Genomic DNA, 12,826 nt, shown 5'->3' with positions numbered 1-12,826 from the left:
CTGTAATAAGAAATACAGAATTAAATTTTGTCTTTATTCTTATATTTTGATATTTTCTAGGTATTCATTTTTAAAACCAATGTTATAATAATAAATAACAGACTATTTCTTCCCAACACTTAATATTTTGACCTTCAGTTATATGTTTTAAGAAGCCAGAACATTTTATTTAAATAGGCTGATTTATAAAATTGCACCAATGGTGCATCAATGATATTTGAGTGAATCACTTTCCTCAAAATATCAATCCATTTTTCTGTTTGTTATCGTGCATCTTCCTTCATATTACTATATTTTATTTAAATAATAAATCACTGGATAAAAAATACCTACCATTCATGTTAGTATGTAACTATTCCATTTGAATCTATTTTAACACTGATGCACCAACAATTTCTCCCATCATTCTGCTTATTCATTTTATTTTACTATTATTGTGACGGGGCAGAGCCCTGTCAGTGGCATGGCTCAAATATAGTGGTCTTAGGACAATTTTGTAGACTAAGTTCTTTTTCTTTAACCTTTAAGTGACTTTAGCGGATTGAATCTTGGTCATCGCTTTATATTGCAAGTTCCCCAGCTATCTCAGCAGCCTTACACCAGCCTTTTCAACCATTTTCCTGATAGAAAGATATGTGGAGAATAACAGATATAGACATGTTTTTCTTTAGAACACTGAGGTGAAAAAACAGAGTTACAACCAAGGAACTCACCTTTACACAAACAACATAAGGCAAACTGGTACTCACCTGCAGTCTGCAGTGATCATTTTAAGTGCTGTACTGTTTTGTTACGAACATATTTTTCTTTCAAAACTCAGAGATGTGATGGGAAAAGGATGCATTGTCCTGTGCAAAAATCCCTGCAGAGAACTTTTCAGTTCTATTTAAATAAAAACAAATACATTAAAAACACTAAGTAGAAGATGATTACTTCAGAACACAGATGAGTCAGATGGTTCCCTCACCGTTTTATAGTGTCGGTCTTGGCTCATGCCCCATATGATCACAGTAAAGCAAGCACTGAATGATGAAACATGCTCACACTCACGTGTAATACCTTACAGTACAGACTAAAAAAATCAATTGTTTCTACTTGAAAATAACTCTATCAAATATAAAATAGGTTCTTCCGTAAAGGCCCCTGTACTGACTAAAAGTCTTAAGGGGTCAAAGACTAAGATTATGAAACTACAGATTACAATCTGTAAGTACTGGATGCAAAACACCAAGCTTGATGCATACAAGGATGACCTATTTCAGTATTCCTTCTCATTTCGTTATAAATATATAGATATTTAACAATAATAGAAATGGAGAGCTACCTCACAGAAAACTATGACCATGAGTTAGGTATGATATAGTTTCCAGTGTTAATAGATGAAGAGAAAGCATCAGACATAAGTAAAAAAAGTATTCAGTGTCCCATTATTATATCTAATAATTGGTAATAATTTCTATTTTAGAGTGTAGCTATGAATTCTTACCTACTGTATGGGTGCCATCAGCATGCTTTGTAGATAATCAAACTTGCTACTTCTGAGTTCATGGTTTCATTAAAGCTGGCCCTTTATCATTCTACTTTAATGCTGTTCATGGAAATATTTAAATCTCACTGCATCATTAGGAATTGTATAAAAGGGGATTTAAGACTGTAAGAGATTCAAGTTTTCATTTTCTTGTACACTTTTTTAATGTTTTGTGTGTAAGTATTTGCCTTGCAGGTCTATATGTAAACCACATGTGTACTAAGAGAAGTCAGAATCCAATGTGCAATTCTTTAGAAATGGGGTCAGGGATGATTGTCAACCACTATGTGGGGATTCTGGAAACAAAATCTAGATCATCTACAAGAGCAGTACGTGCCTTGATCACTGGATTGGACAGGAGTTCATAGAAATAAAAGGGTGTAGTGTGACTTAAATCAACTTCAAAATTGATCTTGTATTCAAATTGCAGGTAACTGCTGAGCTTGATTAGTACTGACCTAGAAGAATTTGGGAAATTTCATTTATCGCTTCCAATATAATGCTTCCTACAAACTTTTTTCAGCATTAATAATGGTAGTCATGTTTTCCTTGGGACTCTACTTTGTCACTGGAAGTTTCTACCAAAGCATATCAAAACATGAGATCTCCACAGAGGACAAAGGTGGCACTAAACATAGGGACTCCAACAGATTCCATTTCCCTCTAAATGTGATTTGGGGGTCAACTTTCATTTATTTCTCTATATTTTCCTATCATTTATGATTGAGCAACTAAATTTTATTTTATCACAAATGAATATCTCTCATTTCTGGGTAGATAATACTTTTTACTTTGACATACAGTTTTGGGGACACATTTTCTTCTATATTTCAGATTATTTCTCTGCTGTAAAAAACATCAGCTTGCACCTCTGAATTGACTTTAGATTCTAATTGAGTCAATAAATTGTTTCATAGTATCTTTTTCATATATAGCTGAGTGTGAAATTCAACTCATATTCATTTTGAAAAAAAAATTCATACAATATCTATCAGAATCCAATATGCAAAAATATACACTAACTTCTTTTTTGGGGGACGGGGTTAGGTTTGGTTTTTATTTTTTTAATTGGATATTTTATGTATTTATATTTCAAATGTTATTTCTTTTTCTGGTTCTTCCCTCCCATACCTTCTCCTTCTGCATCTATGAGGATGCTCACACTCCCACCCAGCCACACCCACCTCACTGTCCTGGCATTTGTCTATACAAGGAAACTGAGTCTTCATAGAACCAAGGGCTTCTCCTCCTATTGTTGCCAGATTATGCCATCCTCTGCTACATATGCAACTGGATCAGTGGGCCCCTCCATGTGTACTCTTTGGCTGGTGGTTTAGTCTCTGGGAGCTCAGGGTCAGCGGGGATTCTCAACTAGGGAATATTGAATGTCTGAGAAGCAGCTAAAGAAATAAACAACCTTTTTCATCAGGGAAATAGACATCAAAACAACCCTGAGATTCCACCTCACACCAGTCAGAATGGCTAAGATCAAAAACTCAGATGACAGCAGATGCTGGCGAGGATATGAAGAAAGAGGAATACTTCTCCATTGTTGTGGGATTGTAAGCTGGTACAATCACTCTGGAAATCAGTCTGGTGGTTCCTCAGAAAATTGGACGTAGTACTACCTGAGGGCCCAGCTATTCCACTCCTGAGCATATACCCAGATCATGCGCCAACATATAACAAGGACACATTCTCCACCATGTTCATAGTAAGTCATCTTATTTATATTAGCCAGAAGCTGGAAAGAACCCAGATGTCCTTCAGGAAAGGAATGGATACAGAAAATGTGGTACATTTACACAATGCAGTACTATTCAGCTATTAAAAACAATGACTTCATAAAATTCTTAGGCAAATGAACAGAAATAGAAAATATCATTCTGAGTGAGGTAACGCAATCACAAAAAAGCACACATGGTATGCACTCACTGATAAATAGATATAAACCCAAAAGCTCAGAATATGCAGGATACAGTTCAGTGACCATATGAAGCTCAAGAAGGATGACCACAATAGCAATGCTTCAGTCCTTTTTAAAAGGGGGAACACAATACTCAAAGGAGATTGAGGGTGGGAGAAGCTTGGGAGAAAGAGAAGGAGGGAGGAAGGGGGCAGAATCAGGTATGAGAGGAAATGGGGTGATACACAGAGCATCCGGAATTTGAAAAGAGGTGTGTAGCAGTGAAGGATGGGAAACTGAGGGAAGCCAGCAGCAAAAGTCCCAGATGTCAGGAAAGCAAGAGGCCCCAGCACCCAACAGGGATGAGATTAACTGAAATGCCCAACAAAGGGGAAGAAGAGCCCGTAGAGCCCATATCAAGAGGTTAGGCAAGGCGCCGGGTTGGAAGATGGGCCCACCCAGCCTTCTCAAAATTTCAACCCGGAATTGCTCCTGTCTAAAGGAAATATAGGGAGAAAGAGTAGAGCAGAGACTGAAGGGAAGGTCATCCAGAGACTGTTCCACCTGAAGGTTCATACCACATGCAGACACCAAACCCAGTCACTATTGATGATGCCAAGAAGCGCTTGCTGACAGGACCCTGATATGGACGTCTCCTGAGAGGCTCTGCCAGAACTTTACTGATACAGATGAGGATGTTTGCAGCTACCCATACAACTGAGTACAGGGACTCTAATGGAGGAGTTAGAGAAAGGACGGAAGGAGCTGATGGGGTTTGCGACCCTATAGAAAGAACAATAATACCAACCAACTTCTATTTTTTAATAGTGTGAATAAACTCAATGGTAGATCATACCCTTTCAGTCTAGAAAGAGACAAAATAAGAACCCTCACCCACCTCCAAAAGAGATATTTATTTCTTCACTGTAGATTTGTTTGACCCATAATTAACGAAAAGCTTTTGAAGGACTTTTACTTGGACATTCAACTCAGACAGAATTGCTTGACAACTGTGAAATAAACAAATCTGAAAGAGGATAGTGCCTAACAAAAAATTATCTCTTTATCCAAAGCTTGGATAACAGTTTGTAACCTGTCTTACTTTTTCCAGAGGAGACATGATTTCATCTAAAGCAATATATAAGTCTGGTTGTGAGGTTTTGTGCCCTTTTATAACAAATACTCATTTAAATCCATGCAAAAATTCTTACTAGAGGAAAGCATATATGATCTGTACTATTTTCCTCTGGGAATTAAAAACAAATTGCACATTTATCTCATAAGTTAGTGCATTTTTAATGGCTACACCTAAATTAATAAGTGGTAGGCCAAGCTGTTTTTAAAGTATTTTCATCTTATATTTATTCAGAGAGAGAAATAAGGGAAGGGGGGAGGAAGAATGAATGAAAGGGGAAGATGGACAGGGAAGAGGAGGGACAGGGACAGGGAGAGGTAGAGGTAGAGGAAGAATGTATGTGGAAGCCAGAGAACAAGTTGAAGGAGTCAACTCTTCATACCATGGAAAGAGATCTAACACTGGACATTGGGCTAAAAATAATGCATCCTTACCCACGAAGCCATCTCCTTTGTCTCAAAAATATGCATTTTCTGTTAAAAGTTACATATAAATCATATTCTATATCCCAATTTTAAGGAAGAAATTTTTAAGTGTAAAGTGCATGCTTTTGTCACAATCATAATAAAAACTAGAGCAAACTTATAAAGCATTCAAGTCAAATAAATTGCATTTGATTTCAATATTCCTGTGGGATGCGGGAAGTGATCCCAGACTCCTGGAAGTCAGAAGTGAGTCTCTAGATTCTGTGATAGCTCAAGCTTGAGAAATTCTACCTAAACCTAAAATATTAAATAAGCAGTCAGAAGGGGTTTAGGAACCTTTGCAAGCAGATGTTGTCCTTCTTGAACTCTCTCCTCTTTCTCCAGAGAAGCCTAACAGAGCTGGTAATGAATAGGAAGGGTAATATCAAAGTGTTTGGAAAGATCAATGTCTTGAGCTCAAGCAGATCTGGCTCAGGTTTGAATTCTGGCTTGAGAATTTACTGGGTGGTTTTTCAAGTCCCTAACGTCAGATAATGATGACTGAGAGAAATGATGAAGATGTGGCAATATACATCTTAGTTCCTAGCCCATAGTAAATCTAAGCTGAGATCCACTAAGGCTTTGCCTGTATGTCTCCTCCATTCTGAAATAAAATCAAGGATAGCACAGTTCCAAAAGAAACATCATTTAATATTCTGCTTGTTCTCAAATATACTGCTGTCAAGGAAGTGAAGAAAATATATGCTCAGTTTTTCATAGCAGGAGCATTTTGAACTCACTTAGAAGAACAATTTTAATGTAAGCAGTTTCCAAACACTTAGAAAAATACATCCACAAAATAAGGGAGCACAAAGTCAAGTCATCTCATTTTCAGAGTCACTTTCTGTCTTAGCAACACACAGCTGTTACACTGGGAATTATCCAATTGCACACAGATAGATCTCTCTCCATTCATTCGGGTAATTCTGAATTCTTTTCAGAAGCGTATAAAGCCAGTGAAGAAGTATAAAGACTCAATAACGGTCATCGTAAGGAAAGATTCAACCAACCAGAACAGCTGCTCATCAGCAATGCCTCAGTGCTGCCTTTATCATCCATATGGTTCTTCCTAACATCATTGAAATGCAAATTGGACTAAAGTTATTTTAACCATACTATTTAAAACGTTTATGAATTGTGCTGTTAAAACACAAGAGACCTGAAAGTAAGTAAAAGACAAAATTACTTCTGGAGGACTGTATGTGTAGGCTTGCTCACATGTGTGCATGTGTGCATGTGTGTGTGTGTGTGTGTGTGTGTGTTTGTGTGTAATCATGATGTTGACTTTCTTTCATATTTGAAGCTATAAGGACAACAAATTTAAGACATAGTATTTAGCTTCAAATTTCTGCATTCTATGAAGCTTCGTTGGAAAGATGAAAGAATTCAGGAAATTAATACAATTCAGTAGCCTTGAGACTACCTTGCACTGTTTCAGTATTCAGCTGGGTGATTCTTCTTCCATACCCTGGCATTTAACATGGTGCCAGGTCTTTGAAAATCTGTCAGTATGTGTTGAATGAATCAATATTATTTCACAATTATTAAACTTTCACTAAAATATTCACTTTATTATTCTTTTAATTTAATTTAATTTTATCAGCACTAACAAAAGATTTCCAGAGTTTTTTTTTTTTTTTTTAAGAATTTTATACCTGAACACTATCTTTATTTCTATCATTTCCACCCTTCCTATACCCACCCTCACAAATTTAGGTCTCTTCTTTCATTATTATTGTTATACATATATGTATGCATGTGTTCATTTGGCATTGATATTATATATGTATGTTCAATACTACCGACTTGGAGTTGAAATAACCTGTGCTCATTCCTAGAAAAATTTAATTCTCTATTTCTCAGTGCCATTAACTCCCTTCAGTTCTTGATCTACAGCTAAGGTTATGTGAAGTTTCTTGTCTGTGTTACTGGATCAGTTGCCATTTTAATTGTACTATAATTCAGTCCACTGTGGTGTCATACTTCATGGGTTCATTTTCCCTATCATATCTATTGGAAATTTTCTCAATATAGGTGCTCTGAGCCTCTGGCTTTTATAATCTTTTCCCACCCCTTTCATGATTTTCCCTGAGCCTGAGGTGTAGACGTTGCCTTGTGGATGTATTAGCTGGAGTTGACCATCCCGTGCTCCAATATTTTATTTTTAAAGATTGTCTGTGGAAATTTTTCTTAGACAAAAGATTCATTTTAACTGAAATTAGTATAGTCAGTCATCTGCCCTACACAAAAATCATCATAATTGTAAATGTGATATTTTTCGTGTATTACATGTCAGGTTCTCAGACTGACAAATATGTTATAGTCTTCCGCTGGCTCCGTAGAGAGAAAATCTTGCTACCAGGCAAAGCTTTCCTTTAGAGTAGAGTTTTGATCAGTTAGGTTTTATTTCTGTAAGGTATGCTGAAAAGTAATGTTGCTATCATTCTATAAGAAAGCTGTTAGAATCTTTAATCTGCAAAAACAGCAGTTTTAATTAGACCACTAGCAGGTCCACTGTGAATTAGACTATAAACATACTGTGATGGCGCATCTTAGATTTCAGTGAAGAAAATGGGCTCCTACAGTACAAAGAGAATTCCTTTTCAACAAAGAGGAGAACAGACAATTTCAGAGCCCCATTTACCCTCACAGAGACTACAGCACTGTTCTCTGAGCTTGCAGCTTCACCTCAGACCACAAAGCTGGAAAGCACTCAATTCTTGGATGGGCATTTCAGCCTTCCTGGCTGTTTTTATGCTGCCTTTTTAGTAAAAGGAAGTGGTGGGGTCTGCTTAGCCTGGTTGTGTTAGCTGCTTTTGATGTCATAACAAAACAACTAACAAAAGTAGCTTGAGGAAAGAAATTTTGTTTGTTCACAGATTTAGGGAGTTCAGCCCAGGGGTGCTTAGTATCAGGGGCTAGGGCTGAAATAATGGCAGTCAGAGCATGAAGGAAGTTGCTGATACCACAGCTGTCAGAAAGCAGAGAGAGGAGAGCTAGAGACCAGCTGATGACAGCACCTACCACGTTCCATTTTGTAGACTTTTCAGAACCTCTAAAGCTAATGTCACCATCTGGGAAACAAGAATTCAACCTATGTGCTATGAGAGCACAATTCCAATTCAAGCATTTAAGTATGCTAAAAGTTCATATTTATATTTATATGTTTAGGGTACTGATTCATCAGTGAAACCCTTCTAATAAGCAAACATTGCTTTCTTCAGAGGAAGAGTATTTCCTGGTTGAGTAGAAAATTGTTCCGGAAGATTCCGAGGAGAGTTTTATTTTCAACTGCTTTCCAGGCAGCTATTTTATTTGGAAGTTAGTACCAAGGCTCAGGGTCACTATACCTGTCCCTACTGATATAGGGATGAACCATGCTAGGTCTGCTAATGCAGCCTTGTCACAGTACTTTCCTCTGGATCAAGCTCAGGTAATTCTTGCTCTAAAGATTTAGATCTTGTTTGTGGCACAGGGAGAATAAATGTGCCCAGGATAAGGACTAAACATTCCCCCCAAACCAAAAATAACTGAACATTGATCTCTAAGGACACTTCCAAAACTGTTCAAAGTCTGTTTTGTTACATATAAAGGAGTCTAAAAACATTTGTCTTCGTGATAAATCTATACCTCAAATAATAAATAAGTTATTATATGTAACTTTATGATACTATATGAAGAATCACTTGAAATGAACAGTGGCAATTTTATTTTTTTCATTCAGTTAATGATTCATAAGGCAGATCACTTAGCAAAGCTGTGGTAGACAAGCATACAGGAAACACAAGATGTTTTTTTTAGAGATAGTTGCAGAACTCTACTATAAGGGGGACACTCGGAAAATCGTGCAGAATAGTCTCTGCATGGGGTAGAAAATTTTGTATAATTCTATCTGTGAGTTGAAAACCAGGAAGGTTATTTAAAGAAGAAGAATCACATAAGATCATCATCAGAATCATATATTTTATAGTTTAAAACATTTATTAATGAAGTTCATTCTCAGAATCAAATACCGAGCACACCATTGTCTTTGTCTTTTGAGTTTTAATTTTTTTAATATTAGCATTACCAATATGGCCTTATATGTAATCTTGCCTATATACAATGAGTACAAGATAGGCCAGCCATTACATAGAAACCCATCTTCTATCACATTAAAAAGAAAGAAAAGCGGATGGAATTTGCCATATTCAATCCATAAAACTAATATGAAATTTACAATAAGATAATATTCAATAAAAGATTTTTAGGATATACCATTATGACAATGTAACTTTAAAATCTTATGAGTCAATCAACAAACTGTATGTAATTATCCTGAAAGTAAGAGAACTGAGACATTCTCATGCTTCTCATTGTTACCCTCAATTAACAGTTGTAAACATCATAAAATTAATAGTCTTCAAGAAGACTTGCCTGCTTATCAAGAAAAAGAATAAAGAACCAGAAAATGGTAGGGTGAATGTAGAAAAATATTAAAATTTGGATTAATAAAAATGGTCATAAATATTATCTAACATAGAGACATGAGGCATAATTTGAAAGAACCAAACCAATGTGTAAATTCTCCAACCAATGTGAGTTAGGATTCAGAAGGAAAATGAAATGTTCATAAGCAATTGTGGGAGTTGGGCACTCTTAGTGAATATGGTATTCTTCTTAGCGTTAACTCTCAAATAAACACAGACCAGGGAAGGAAACAAACTGAAGCATTACCTACATAAGACGCCATGGACATGAATGACGGTTGCTTTGATAAATGATCCCAGAGGTTTCTGCCCAGTGGGGATGACAGTATTCTCTGAGCAGAGGTAAGCATGAGGCTGTAAGGAAGCCACAAGCAGCATTTCTACACCGTGTCTGTTCATGTTCCTGCTGGAGTTCCTTTCCTAATGTGCCTTAATCATGATCTGGAAGCATAAATCAAGTCAAATAAAGCCTTCCTTTTGTAACTTGATCTTTGTCTGAATGTTCCATCACAGCAGCAGAAAGAAAAGTAGAATATGTATGTAGTTGAAAGTGCATACTCATCACTCCAATCATTCTGAAGTCAAAGAATAATAAAAAAACAATCATTCTAACCCTGTAGCATTATGAATAAAAGCAACATTTACCAAAGAAATCTAAGACACTCTAGACAAATTATAGGAATCACTCGATATTAAAAATATACTATGATAATCATGGGGGTACATTATTTAATCTGAGTTTCACTTGGCTAGGGCCAGAGTATCATCAATTCAAAATAAATATGGGCTACAAAGAGAGTTCCAGTCTTAAAAATAAATAAAAAGCTTCGTGGTTTTCACCTCTTAGAAACTCATACATGAAAGTCTACTCTGACCTAGTCTCTCATGGTGTGTGTTAAACTTTAGAATGATTAAAAAATGTTTCATATGTCTCAGACTCCCATTTTTATATTCTGTAGACCCATAGAGCACTTTATGAATATAGTGTCAGCTGCCACCCTTACCTCTGCCAAGCAAACCCACATCTTCAACAAATACTCCCGGTGTTCACAGTGTATATGTCTCACTGTTTTCTCTCGGAACACAGTCTGCTTATCAGTCCTAGACATGAAGTGCCCTTAATTAACTTTCCCTATAACATAAGTAGTTCTATTTCTTTGGGCATCCAATTTATTTTAATTTAAAAATTATTAGAGTCTTATTTCTATTGACATCTCTTAAAAGAAAAACACCGAAGATAATCTTGTGACCCACTGAAGTGAAATGGAAGCAGAGTCCCTAAAGGAATCTCTTTAATTTCATTATTGCTCAGGGTGACTTTACTGATCAAAATAAGCAGAGCACACACACACACACACACACACACTGCTAAGTAAAGCCATTGTGGTATTCTTAACAGTCTTAACTGTCAATTTGAAGCATGAGCTGTTTCTTCTAAAGTACTGCTTTTAAAGATGGAGTGGACAGCAACACTGATAGATGATCAAGGCAGTGAGTCACACAGGGGACTTTATGCCTCTGCAAGTGAAGAGAGAAATGCAGAATTTTCCCGTCATTGAAATGCTGTCAGCTATTCAAACTACAAAACTGTCTCCTAAAATCTGAGAAAATAGAACTCAATTTCCTCTTCCACCTGCATTGGTGAGACTGCAGGCGAGAATTGTGGGAAATTCTCCAACTGTTTTTATTGCATCCCCCAGTCTTTTGCATCCTTTTACTATGCGAACGGTTTCCTCCAACTAACCTGTCAAAAGACATCTGCTGCCATTACAGACGCCAACACACATGGGTGTATGTCACGCTGCAGTGATTCAGTGCCAGCACTGGAGACAATCTCCCTTTAGCTCTGTCAATCACTGAATATACACGTGTTGTCCACCCACCTCTTAACTTCCTAAACTGGTAGCAGATGCTATATAGGCATCTTTAATGCTCCTAATGTGACGGTTGTTGCGCCAGCTTTTAACTACCCTGTCAAGCTCCAAGAAAGGAAAATCAAATGTGAAGTATTCCTAATAAAAACTCAAAGCCCTGGAGCACCATTCTTCCCCTAGTTTTTCACCCTTCTGTCCCAAGCTAAAAGGATTAGATATGGTGCCATAAATTGAAAAGTAAGATAGTCAGTGAGGGTCTTCCTAGAGGTGTGTGACATATGCAACTGTCGTGTTACTACTCACATTTAAGATGTTTATGTTTTTATGTACCCAAAGCAAAAAGCCTTTTGTGAGATCAGACAAATCTCATGAGATGAAATCTGTCTTCATAAGACAAGTAAAAGTAACTGATTATCTGGAAAGTATGTGCCTCTATTTCCCTTTTATTCTGCCTATAGGTTCACATGCTTTTCTGCCCTAAAGAACATTGGCTGACCATCGCAATATTCTTTTGCTATTGGCAGCATCCAGCTCGATTTATCACTGTGAGTCTGTGTCAGCAGATCCAATGGCCTCCTGGAGTGGTGCTCTCCCACTGGGCTACTGATGAGCTGGACTGACCGGTGCCTGAAACTGCTGAGGGAGCTTCAGCCCAGATGGCTTTCTTGCTGATCATGTCTCGGGGTGATTTTTGTTTTTTTCCTGCCAATGTTGTTCATTTAATACAAAACACAGCAGAGGAAATTTATTTTGAACATAAGTTAATAAAAATACTCAATTATAAATGATATTAGTACCTTTAAAAAGAAATAAAACATAGAATGTATTTTCTTCAGGGACAAATGGCAACAAAATTAAATGTTCTTAAGTATATTCTATAACCAATATGGGCCAATTTAGACTACTTTGTAGATTTATTTTAAAAAATAAATATCTGATATTTAATACAATAGTATTAAATTCCTTTATAGGGGTCATTGTATATGCAAAGTTTTAATCCAGGCTTAACATTAAAAGTACATAGACACAATAGCCATGTGTGTGATTGATCTTCCTAACCATCAAGTAGATTTCCCTCATTTTAGTCCTGAGGTCTCCGTTGTTTCTTTTCTTAAACGACAGACTTGTGGAGGACAGCCAAATTCCGGTCCTGTTCTAACTACTCCACTACCTCCACTATACATCTTCGTTAAAAACTTCAGCTGAAACTGGTTCAGCAGTTCAGAAGAGATTGCAAGTCTATGAATACAGTGACTTCTGTCTTCCTAGGCATCATTTAAAAATACTACTGAGCTGGAGAAAAGATTCAGAGGTTAAGAGCACTTGAAGCACTTGCAGAGGAGCCAAGTTTGGTTTCCAGTACCCACATCAAGCAACTCACAACCTTGTACCTAGAGTTCCACGAAAAACAAGGCACCCTTCTATACTTCTGTAGCACCAGTAGGTGTGT

At 36.8% G+C, this 12,826-nt stretch overlaps 1 protein-coding gene across 3 annotated transcripts in view; it reads left to right on the top strand.

Annotated features, from left to right (window-relative positions):
- The window catches only part of GRIA4 (glutamate ionotropic receptor AMPA type subunit 4), a gene marked incomplete at both ends in the record, with an annotated part of 362,750 nt that overhangs the window by 152,488 nt on the left and 197,436 nt on the right, over positions 1–12,826 (top strand). The gene's annotated exons all lie outside the window — the stretch shown is intronic.

This window comes from Micromys minutus (assembly GCF_963924665.1).
Source record: "Micromys minutus genome assembly, chromosome: 18".
Classification (NCBI taxonomy): Eukaryota; Metazoa; Chordata; class Mammalia; order Rodentia; family Muridae; genus Micromys; species Micromys minutus.
Note: the sequence above shows the minus strand (reverse complement) of the source record. Positions and strands in the feature narration are given on the sequence as shown.